This window comes from Hyperolius riggenbachi, chromosome 3 (genome assembly GCF_040937935.1).
Source record: "Hyperolius riggenbachi isolate aHypRig1 chromosome 3, aHypRig1.pri, whole genome shotgun sequence".
In the NCBI taxonomy this organism is placed as follows: Eukaryota; Metazoa; Chordata; class Amphibia; order Anura; family Hyperoliidae; genus Hyperolius; species Hyperolius riggenbachi.
The window spans coordinates 278,048,346-278,060,818 of record NC_090648.1 but is presented as its reverse complement, the minus strand read 5'-3'; the positions used below and the strand labels follow the sequence as shown (position 1 = coordinate 278,060,818).

Below are 12,473 nucleotides of genomic sequence, written 5' to 3'. Positions count from 1 at the left end.
TAACAGTATTGCCACTGTAGCAGTAATTGGATTCACATTTATTAAAGATGGTTGGCTTTGGATGTGTTGGTGTTATGTTACTCCAAAGCGAAACTTCAAAAAAAAAATCAGTGTATGCATCCAAAGTGGAGTATAACATTAACCACTTGAGGACCGTAGGCTTACAACCCCTAATGACCAGGCTATTTTTTTATAATTCAGGGCTCTGCAGCTTTAAAAGCTCGCTGCAGAGCTATACAACTGAGCACACAAATAAATCCCCCCCCCTTTTCTGCCCACCAACAGAGCTTTCTGTTGGTGGGCTCTGATCGCTGCTGGGATGTTTATTTCATTTTTTGTTTGTTGTTGTTTTTTAATAAAATCCCCTATTTTTATTTATTTTTTCCCTCTCTCCTCATAGGCATCAGCCTATGAGAGCCGATTGCTCTCTCTGAGCCTCTCCAGGGGACAGTCGAGTGGCATGGCTGTCCCCAGTACAGCGCTGACATAGATCGCAGCGCTGTACAATCTAAGTAGACGGCGTCGCCGTCTAACAGTCTAATAGCGGCGATCTGCTGTTAGACTAATGACGGAGGGGCGCGCGTGATCCCCTGCAAAACCCTGCCCCAGGACTTCACACCTTTTGGCATTAGGCAGTCCTGGGGCTGCCACCCTCCTGATGCCGATCGGCGTTAGGCGGTAGGGAGGGGGTTAAATCAATAGAATTAAGTATATTATAGGATTATAAGAATGTTATTATAATAAGAATGTTGGCTGAAAAGTAAACCCAGAGAAGCCCCTGGGAGAGCCACCCTCTGGGTTATGTGGAAGTAGGGGCCTTGTAGCCCAGTCTAGAAAAGCTTGCACATCCCAGTACTAAGGCATGAATTGTGAATTGTATAGCCATACATACAAGTTATCAGAAAACTTAAGAGTAACTGTTGACTTTGTATGGTATATTAAAAAAAAACAAAAAAAAAAACAACTTGCATGTGCCCTATTCAAAAAACAAACAAACAAACAAACAAAAGTTTACTACAATGATCCATCAATCAAAAAATACTATAGCAATACATTTAGAAGCCTTCCCAGATGTGTTCAGAATAATTGATATATTCTAATAACAAATAAGAAGTACAGTTCTGGTTCATGTCTCAGCAAGTTGGAGAGATCAGATCAATATCTGACAAAGGTCAGACCAACTTTCTAGAGGATTCAGTATTGTTTCTTGGCAATGGGATGTGTAACGTAATTATCAGTTTTCATGCCATGACATGTTACAAGGATAGCATATTTATATTTGCAGTGGGAAGACATGCACACTAAAGCAGAAGTAATTCACACCACTTAAACACTCTATTGAAATTTCAATAATTTAATGGTAAGTTGCTATACAGCATTGCATATCTGAATTGAATTGTTATCTGCTAGTTATAGATGGATTTAGGTTTGCATACAAATCTAGCCCTAACCTTTAGTAACAATACTATCCAGTATCCTAATGTTTGTTGATAAAAAGAGAATGAGTCTGCAGAACAATAAATTGTATAATATGACTCAATGCAATAGGTTTCATCCCTGCGCCTAACATTTCTATTGCATAGTAAACAGAATGGCCACATAAATAATAAATGGATTTATATGTGTATATTTGATGAAGATAATCTTTTTGATTTACTATAGCACTGTAGATTCCATGTCTAATTTGATAATTTCATTGAGTTATCACAAAACTGATCTTTGATCATTCTGCTCCACTCAATTTGCCATTTTGTTGAATTATAAATATTTTTAAAACCTATGCAATCCACTGTAGCAAAATAATGTTTTATCCCTAGTGCTGGGGAGCAGTGGCATCACTAGCATTGGTGTCACACGGTGCGGCAACACCTCCATCCCAGCTGACTTAATAGCTCCCATGTACCCCACGACCAGGGGAGGACTGGGACCTTTTGGCCTGGGGGGACAACACAAACTAGAGGCCCGTTTCACGGCATCCCCAGCCCAAAGCCATATCTTTCTTGTGTGCAAATCTTCAAATTGTGATGACTAACAGCCCCAGCCACACACACACACACACACACACACTATGTACCTGATGCCTAACCCCATTTCTCCGCACAATCTACCTGTCTGTGTCTGATGCCTAACCTTAAAGGAGTTATCAGGCTTTTTTTTTTATATGAAAATAAGTGCTACTTACCCAGGGCTCGTCCAGCCCCAAGCTCCCAGCATGTCTCTTGCTGCAGCTCTGCAGTCAACTGTTCGCTGCCGCTGCCTCCCAGCCCCCGGCGATGACGTCAGGCCAACTGCGCCTGTGCGAGCGGCGCTGTCAATCACCGCCACATAGACCAGAGCGTACTGTGCAGACGCTGAACTACTGCGCCTGTGCAGTACACTCCGGTCCACATGGCGGTGATTGACAGTGCTGCTCGCACAGGCGCAGTCCAGGCCGACATCCAGGTCGGACTGGTGCCATCGCCGGGGACTGGGAGGCAACGCAGCAAATGGTTGACTGCAGAGCTGCGGGGAGGGACATGCTGGGAGCGTGGGGCTGGAGGAAGCCCCGGGTAAGTAGCACTTATTTCATTAAAAATGCCTGATAACTCCTTTAAACAACCCCCCCCCCCCCCACACACACACACACACACAAACCTACCTACCTGGTGATGCCTAACCCCACTCCTGCCCACCCACCATACAAACTACTTGTCTGACACCTACCCCCCCCCCCCCTCCAACTACCTGTTTGACAGTGCCTAACTGCCTGCCTCCCCCCTCCCCTGCTGCCAATCACACCACAAGAAGAAAAAACTTTCCCCTCAGGCCAGGGTCAGAATGGGGATGATTATCACACAAAAAAAACTCAGAGGGCACTGGCCTGGGCAGAGAATTGAATTTGACAGCAGTAGCAGGCAGGCAGCAAAGTGTGAGTAACTCAGTGACAAGAAGGGAGAAGAAGTACAGAAACAAAATTTATAAAAACCACCTTCTCCTCTGGCAACCTGGACCCGACCTCCTCTATCCTCCTGTCTCCTCAGTCCTACACCTCCTCCTCCTCCACAGCAGCAAGCAGCTATAGGTGGCATCTCCGACTCTCAGCCCCCAGAGTGTCCGACTCCTCCAGCCAGGACAGCCAGCCTGCCACTCATAGCTGCAGCTCCAGGCCCCCAGCCCCCCCAGCACAGAAAGCTGAAGAGTGAGACAGCTCACTCCGACGACACCTCAGGCACAGCAGCACAGGGGAGGACTGTGTCCGACTCCTCCAGCCAGCCACTCGTAGCCACAGCTCCAGGCCCCCAGCCCCCCCAGCACAGAAAGCTGAAGAGTGAGACAGCTCACTCCGATGACACCGCAGGCACAGCAGCACGTTGTGGACGGCAAAGGCTCCAGGCGGGGGCGGAGTCAAGCAGGGTCAACCCACTGGGCCGGAGAGGATCTAAGCTATTTGTGTCCTTGTGCCGCTCACATCCACCACAGGCGCAGCCACGCGCAAGGACACACCACGGCCGGCCGCCTCAGCCCCTTCTCTGATTGGATACTTCAACTTGCCGGGAAATATTGCGCGAGGTTGCGATCCTCACTGCGAACCTTTCACCTGTGGTATGTCTGCGGCCGCTGCGTATAGCAGCGGCTGGCCCTAATTACTTAAGATTCGGGCGGCCCGGGGGGCAATTGCCCCCCGTCCCCCTGGGCCAGTCCTCCCCTGCCCACGACATTGGGGGCCCCAGGAGTCTGCTACTTTATGTTGCAAAATAACCGCAGAGGAGCAGTGAATATTTACCTGCTCCAGCACTGCATGGGAGCTGCTCTTCTTCCTGGCAGCCATCCTAAGGTCACAATGCACGCCATATGATTGGGAGCTGGGTACACAGCATAAAGCGAGTGGCTGCCGAGAGGAAGAGGAGACCGTACGAAGCTATGGGGCAGGTAAATGGTGGCGGTTGGGGAAGGACGTATGTGTCTGGCCAAGCACGTGGGGAGTGTTACCAGATGCGTGTGCTTAAACACACGGGAGGGGGTTAGCAAGCACATTGACAGTTTTGCTTGGGTGATTCCTCTCACGCCTCTGCTGTCGCCCTCCCCTTTCCGCAGCATAAAGTAGCCTCTCTCCCCAACCACTCTCAGACAGCAGTAACAGGTGGCCTCTATAACCTCCACCGCCTCCCCACAGATAGCAGTAAATAGGCTTGTTTAATATCAGTACAGGCACAGAGTAATAGCTAATACTGCACATACTGGGGGCAGCAGCAATGACCAAAAGTTGCAGCTAGTTTGCTATCAGTGCAGGTACAGAGTAACAGCTTATACTGTACATATTGGGGATAGCAGAGATCAGCACACATTGAAGCTAGTTTACCATCAGTACAGGCCCAGAGTAACAGCTTATACCGTACATACTGGGGGTAGCAGAGATCAGCACACACTGCAGCTGGTTTACTATCAGTTAAAGCACAGAGTAACAGCTTATACTGTACATACTGGGGGTAGCAGAGATCAGCACACACTGCAGCTGGTTTACTATCAGGTAAAGCACAGAGTAACAGCTTATACTGTACATACTGGGGGTAGCAGAGATCAGCACACATTGCAGCTAGTTTACCATCAGTACAGGCTCAGAGTAACAGCTCATACCGTACATACTGGGTGTAGCAGAGATCAGCACACACTGCAGCTGGTTTACTATCAGTTAAAGCACAGAGTAACAGCTTATACTGTACATACTGGGGGTAGCAGAGTTCAGCACACACAAAAGCTACTTTATCAGTACAGGCACAGAGTATCAGCTTATACTGTACATAGTGGAGGTAGCAGGAATCAGCACACACTTTAATTTACAGCTGAGCAGCATAGGGCATCAAGAACTAAGCAGCACAGGGCCCCAAGTTGCAGCATGAGCAAAACAGCACAGGGTGCCAAGTTGCAGCGGGAGCTAAGCAGCACAAGGTGACAAGTTGCAGGGAGAGTTAAGCAGCACAGGGTGAAAAATTGCAGTGAAAGCTAAGATGCGCAGGGTAACAAATTGCAGCAAGAGCTAAGCAGCACAGGGTGACAAGTTGCAGTGAGAGCAATACAGCGATTCTACTGTAGTGGAGCATTGGATCCTCACTGTCCATTCTCCTCTTTACGGTCTGCTGACCTGCACACTGCTGCTTACCTGGTTGCGAGCAAAGAAGAGAACAGCTAGCACTTCCAAACTGGCATGGATCAGTATCTTGATGCTACCACACTGTACTTACACTAGACAGACGGTGCTACACTGCTATCGTCGCATGCGTAACAGAGGCAGAGCAAACCAGGTTCACAAAGAAGAGGACAAAAAAAAAATCAAAGAGGCTTGGAAAAACAATATAGCCCTGACAAGCACCCCGCTGCTGCCTTCACCACAGCATAGCTGGAGCCCTGATTGGTTGAAGCATCCCTGCGTTGCCACCACTGCAGAGGCTGGAGCCTCGATAGCTACTACACCCATTCCATGGCAATACCCAGTGCAGCCCACCCCTTGCTTAGGATGCTACTGGTAGGGTGGAGTTCTAGGATCGAGGACTGTTAGCTGCAATCTGTGAGTGTATATTGCATTGGGCGGTGATGCTCACTGTGGATAACAGGAGATCTGTGAAGAAGGCAAGAAAACACTTATTGCTATGCATTCCACATGGGTTAACCCCTGCTTTTTCAAGCAAAAAGTAACTGGGGGTGAACCCCTGCAGAACACGTGCTCAAAACAAAAAAATTCTTAATATATCCACTGTCTATTTCTTGTGTTAGTACAGATGCCTACCTCTTCCCACATACTACAAACATTGCTGGAGTATCAGCTTGTACCGGCCAAGCTCAACTACCTCTCACACAGTGTGTCTTCTATTCCATTGACATCTCACCATCTAACCTGGTCTCTCTTGCCTCCGAGCGCAAGCTACGTGTACAAGCACTACTGGAGGACGCTGATCACCTATACCAGGAACTACATCCGACGCCACCGGTCTGCCGACTGCCACGAGTCAAGTCCTCAGCCAGGACACAAGCTTGACTGCTGGCAGCCTATACAGTTACTCCAGCATTGCCCATTAGGGGAAACCCTATCTTATAGTGGCTGGATAGTGTAATGGTTAAGGGCTCTGCCTCTGACACAGGAGACCTGGGTTCAAATCTCGGCTCTGCCTGTTCAGTAAGCTAGCACCTATTTCAGTAAGGAGTTTCTTGGGCAAGTCTCCTTAACACTGCTACTGCCTACTGAGTGCGCTCTAGTGGCTGCCTCACAAGTGCTTTGAGTCCGACAGGAGAAAGGTGCTATACAAATACTGCAATTATTATTATTATTATTATAGGGCATCCTCCCTCCCAATATCACTATTGGTTACAGAGTGCAGTTCCTTTTCTTGTCTCCTTCACTTATCATTAGTGGTGGGATTGTTTTTTTCTAAATAATATGATCCGGTAACAGTCTAGAGCTATTGTATAGAAATATAATTTTTAATTTTTGCATGTAGTCTCCAAGGTACATGGGGATTCACTCAACCATGCACAGGAAAACAGCCTAAAGGTGGCCACTAATGATCCAATCGTTTTCATCCAATCTTACCATTTCTATGTAATATAAGGTAACTGCCTGAAGTATCCATTCAGTATATTCACTCAATTTACCCTTATACTATATAGATTTGGTAAGATTGGATGAAAAAGATTGGATCATTAGTGGCCACCATTAGACCTGACCTCATGTGTTGGAATGAACCCATTTATGCAAGAAGAGTCATAACACAAACAGCATGATGTTTTGGTCAGTTCACCTTTGCTCAAAAGGAAATTAAATTGTCACTTAAAAAAAAGAAAAGTCATGAACATAAAATGCAGCTGCATAAGGACTGGGACCCACTAGAAGCATTTACCGATTGCAGGCGATTGGGCTGTAGAATTTTTGGAGTGATGCTTAACCTCCTTGGCGGTAACCCCGAACGTAGTTCGGGGTAAGCCGCGCAGGAGGTTTTCTCAGGCCCTGCTGGGCCAATTTGCGTAATTTTTTTTTTGCTGGACGCAGCTAGCACTTTGCTAGCTGCGCCAGCACACCGATCGCCGCCGCCCCGCGCTCGACCGCCGCTATCTGCGCCGCCGTAGAGCCCCCCCCTAGACCCCTGCGCTGCCTGGCCTATCAGCGCCAGGCAGCGCTAAGGGGTGGATCAGGACTCCCTTAGACGTCACGACATCCATGACGTCGGTGACGTCATCCCGCCCTGTCGCCATGGCGACGGGGGAAGCCCTCCAGGAAATCCCGTTCTTTGAACGGGATTTCCTGATCGCCTATCGTCGGAGGCGATCGGAGGGGCTGGGGGGATGCCGCTGAGCAGCGGCTATCATGTAGCGAGCCCTAGGCTCGCTACATGATTTAAAAAAAAAAAAAAAGCAAAAACGGCAGCGCTGCCCCCTGGCGGTTTTTAATATACCGCCAGGGAGGTTAAGTGATAGCATTGAAAAGATGCAGAGCCAAATCACAATCGCTCCAGGAAGTGCAGTAAGATCAGAAATTGATGACGCTTTGCAACCTGTTGCATAGTGCCTCTAGTAGGTCCCAGGCCTAAATGTAAGGATGTTTTGTTGCTCATTTTCAAATTCTGAACCCTAATCCATTTACTAGCAACAAACTTCATCTCTCAACAGTTTGTAACAAACATTGCTGAATGCTTTTATTTTATTTGCACATAAAAACCAAGTAATCAAGCTGAAAAATACTTCCCATCAATTCTTTCAGTATTTAATGCCAAAATGAAAGCATTAAGTTTAAAGTGCCTGGTCAGGAGCAATGATAGCATCCACTTCCTGTACCATGGGCTGCCACTGATGGAAGCCTAGATGCCAGCTACTCCCTGCACCACATTCTGTCACTAATATAGGCTGCATTCTGAGAGGTATTCATGGTATGCCTTCCCTTTGCAGTCTGAACAGAAATTATGACATTTGGGCATTTGCACCAGCCACAACCACAGAGCCTTAAACTCAGCTCCTATATTCCTTGTTGCTTCTGGTCATTTGATGCAAGACATAATTTTTAGCTGCAGAATTCTGCTGCTAAATCCGCACAGGAAAAAAAAAAAAGTATCATTTAAGTCAGACATGCCCCATTGCATAGATTCAAAGGCTGATCACGAAAGGACAGCTGGGTCGATTGAGGTTGCGCATGACAACACCACAGAGAACGCCGAAGTGGAGAGCCAGACATGGTTAAAATGCTGAAGTGGAGCGCAGAGCATCACTCACCTGTCAGCATCACCAGGATCCCTTTTTAGCTCTGTGATGCCTGCTAGTGATGCCACAAGACTAGAGGGAGTCATAGAGCTGAGAATGTGCATAAGTGATTGAAGTATGCTCTGCATATGTGGGGGAGGCTGCCTGATACTGGGGGCACATTCAGCTGTCCATGCTGGAGAGAGGGGCTGAAAAAATTGGGTAAACATACAGCTGCCAATGCTGAGTAGAGGGGCTGAAAAAACTGGGGGAACATCCGGCTGGCTATGCAGCACTGCTAATACTGTGGGGGCATCTATCTATGTTGGGTTGGGAGGGAGGGGACTATGTGTGGGTTTTTTTTTTTGTTGTTGGGGGGTAGGGTAGATCCCTCCATCTCTGTAATTTTAGAAGTAGTTCAGGAGCAAAAAAAAAGTGTGGGCACACCTGATTCAAGCAGTCTCATCACTAAGCTGCTAAATGATTTATTTACACCTGTGCCAAGAGATGGGCTTTAGTCCACACTGAGAGAACAAAACAATCCGATTGGTCGTTATAAAGCAACACAATTAATCTTGCAGTGTTAGTACACGAGCCTCAGAGCGCTTATAATTTCAGGACCTATCATCCCCTTCATGTGCTCTGTGACCAGCCTACACTGTAGGAAGCCATGTGTGTGTTAAACATCATGCTGGGCACGTCATTCACTTCTAGTTTTCACCAATTTATATTAACAGCACTCATTTGATTTACAGTAAAGAATGTGCCCCAAATGTAATCATGTTTAACGTCTTCTGCTGCAATCGACCATAAATGCTATACACACTTGTTTACTGCACAATGCAATATTACAGCAACAGATGTACCATTACACATGGCGCAAGCCTCATTACCATATTGTAAAGCCAGCTGCTAATGTGTTTGTTGTATGTAGCTGTAAATTCACAAATCGTAAGGTAGCAGTGCTAAATCTGAGATTTCTTCAAGTACCTCATTACTGTAAGCTGTCACTGGGGATCGTCGTGACATTTATTGTTTCTCCATACATCACCTGGAAATTCCCTGTCCCATCCTAATATTCTAACCTGTTTAGAGTGATATTTCAGACTGTATTCCACAGAGCTGATTTCTCTGTTAACAGCTGGATGACAGCGAATGGAATTGGCAGGTGGAAAGAGTCAAATCAAATCAGAGCAAGTACACAGAAAAAAATAATAATATTGCCCGTAAAAAAATAGCTCAAAAATGGGCTATAGTATTAAAGCTAATATAACAGTAGAGATCTGTCATTGAAAATCACTTAAAATGTGTATGCCAGACAAAGCATTTATTCTGAAGCTAGAACACTAAGAATGTGGAGCCTTTGTTATTTATTTACGGCGTGGGGAGGCAGTGTCAGATAGATCTATATATATAAAAATCAGAATTTTCCTGTTTCCTGTTATTTCTCCTCTGTATTCACCATCAAACAGGTATAAGCTGGAAACAAAATCTTATGTTTGCTCCTGTGATTATAAGAAATATACTTCATTTTTATGAAAATATTAAAATTCCACTTTTGAGGGGAAAAAAACACCCCATCAGTTTAGCTAAATGCATTATAAGCATCATGAAAAACATTATTTTACATTGCTTACCTTGTTTGTATGGTCATTCCAATTTTACTGTCCAGGTGTTCAAGGCAGAAGGTAGTGTTGGGCGAACACCTGGATGTTCGGGTTCGGGAAAGTTCGCCGAACATGGCCGCAATGTTCGGCATGTTCGGGCCGAACCCCGAACTCCCCGAACATCCCGCTTTTGGGGGCCCTATGGGGTCGCAGGCATAAGGGGATAGCATGCCCCGATCGCGGGGGGGGGGGTCGGAAATTCCCCCCACCCCCTCCGCTAGCGCTCCCCCCTCTGCCCGCTTCCCCATACAAAAGTTACGGTACTACTGCTGAACCGCCCGCTGCCCGGCCTCCCTCAACGCGTCACTCTCTGGACTCCTCCTCCTCAGTCACTCACTTCACAGTGCCGCCCACTGCCAGCCACCCACTACCACCGGACCGGTACTTCCTGAAACTTTTGTATGGGGAAGCGGGCAGAGGGGGGAGCGCTAGCGGAGGGGGTGGGGGGAATTTCCGACCCCCCCGCGATCGGGGCATGCTCCCCCCTTATGCCTGCGACCCCATAGGGGGGCAGTATTCGGCCGAACAGGGCCCTGTTCGGCCGAACAGGGGCCCTGTTCGGCCCTGTTCGGCGGCCAATTAGTAGTTCGGGGCGAACCCGAACTTAAAAGGACGAACACCATCAGGTGTTCGGCCGAACTCGAACATCACCCGAACAGGGTGATGTTCTGCAGAACCCGAACAGTGGCGAACACTGTTCGCCCCAAGACTAGCAGAAAGTAACAAGGGCTACTGCTCTGTGCAGTTAATTACTCATACAGCATGATGGCCATTGGACAGCAGAATGTATTGCAAACTGTTGCCAAAGTTGCAAAGAAGTGTAACTTCTGCTAAACAATTTTGAACATGTAAAGCTGGCTGCCTGTTGTGATAGACACATTTTCAGAACATTTAAAGCGCAACTGAAGACTCGGGAGGGGTAAAAAAAAAGTTTAATTTACCTGGGACTTCTACCAGCCCCCCGTGCCTGAAACGTTACCAAAGCATCCTCCAGTCCCCGCTGCAACTCCAACTCTTTGCGCCTGCGCAGGGGCGCTCCTGGCGACAAGAGCGGGAGTAGGGACGTGCGTGGCCAGGGTCGTAAAGGCGCAGTGGCCTGCCGACTCACAAAGTGAAACGGAGCGGTAGTGAAGGACCGGAGGATCTTTTTTCCCGGGCACGGGCACAGGACGTCTGCAGGGGCCGGTACAAGCCCCAGGTAAGTTAAACTCCCTTTAACATTACAGGTTTCCTTTAAAAATAGAACAACATCTGCAGTAGTTATATTTATAGCTATTTTTAAATAAATTGAACATTCACACTAAATAAGAGCATGTAATTGCACCAATGTTGTGCAATTACAACTGCCTATCCATATGAGCTGATGCGGATTGTGAGGTTAAAGAACAGTGATAACCACTGGAGAATATAATAGTAAAGCAAACATGGACTGGATCTAAAAAACAAAAATTGATTTAGTCACTAAAGTTTGTAACCCTCACATGGGTTATATGAGAACAAAGAATGATTACTAAAAGGTTAACAAATTAGAAGTTACCTCTGTGCGAAGAGCTCACTTTTGGCACAGGCGACAGGTGGTGTCCTCTGCATTACCATAGTTTGCATTGTCTTGGCAGTAGATTTGCCGGGAGCGTCAGCGCAACGGTATTACATTTGGGAAGAGACGGTGCAATGGTAATATGATAGGCAAAGGGGCAATTTTCATTGGTAAGTTTAAGAAGAAAGGGTAGTGTTAGGTGTAGGAAGGTTAGTGTTAGGTATCGTGTAGGAAGAATTAGCAGTTAGTATTAGCAGTTTAACAGTAGTGAGAAGCAAGATAGGAGAAGGCGTATACATGTAATGGCAGTGACTAATGGTGGTAGGAGGGATAGTGTTAGGTACAGTTGTAGATATTGGGATAGTGGGATATTATTAGTCTCAGTGGTAGTAACTAGCGGTTGTGGGCGGCACAGAGTTAGGTACAACGGTGTAGCTATAGTAGCAGTGTTAGTGTAAGATAAGTGAATAAAACAAGTTTGACGCAAGCAGTATTATTATCTTATAGCAACAGACCACTGCACCTCACGTCTCTACTCACTATCAATATAGTAGCAGACAACCTTGTAAAACACAATTCACAATTCGCACATAGTGGCAAGTATTGTTGGAGAAATTTCACAAATAGCACCCAGCGCTGCACTCCTGGGGGTAGTGCCACCACCGCGGGAAGGTTAAGAAACACAGGTCCCCCCTTGTGCATCCACTCACCAAAAGTGTGTCTTGTTTCAATGCGTATCAGATAAGTCAGCCAAGGATATCTATTCCAGCATTGCAGGTTAAAAAACTTAATAGAAAATGCCAGGGACTATTTGACAGGCATATACTCTGGCTGCGGAAAACAGAGCAGCATGTTGCCTTCAATCCACCCGGCTTCCACGTCTGACGTCAGTGCGCTTCCGACTAGTCATTTTGCTGTTTGGCATCGTTGTGTGTCCCACACTAACATGGTCCAAAGAAAGGAAAGGAGAGAGTTGTGTAAGGAGATCAGAGAGAAAAGCATAAACACACGTTAAAGGCAAAGGCTAGAAGATCATCTCCATGCAGCTTCTGGTTAGCAGGGCCGGTTCA

The 12,473-nt window shown here is 46.9% G+C and overlaps 1 protein-coding gene across 3 annotated transcripts in view; it reads right to left on the bottom strand.

Moving 5' to 3' along the window:
- The window catches only part of GRM8 (glutamate metabotropic receptor 8), a 1,285,400-nt gene extending 1,273,219 nt beyond the window's left edge, over positions 1-12,181 (bottom strand). For 2 of the 3 annotated variants that reach the window (XM_068276364.1, XM_068276366.1), the window contains exon 1: positions 11,404-11,623. The gene's annotated coding sequence lies outside the window, so the exon portion shown is untranslated. Of the gene's footprint in view, positions 1-11,403; positions 11,624-12,113 lie in introns of those variants that run through there. The other variant, XM_068276365.1, reaches the window with a different exon arrangement.
- Positions 12,182-12,473: the final 292 nt, after the last annotated feature.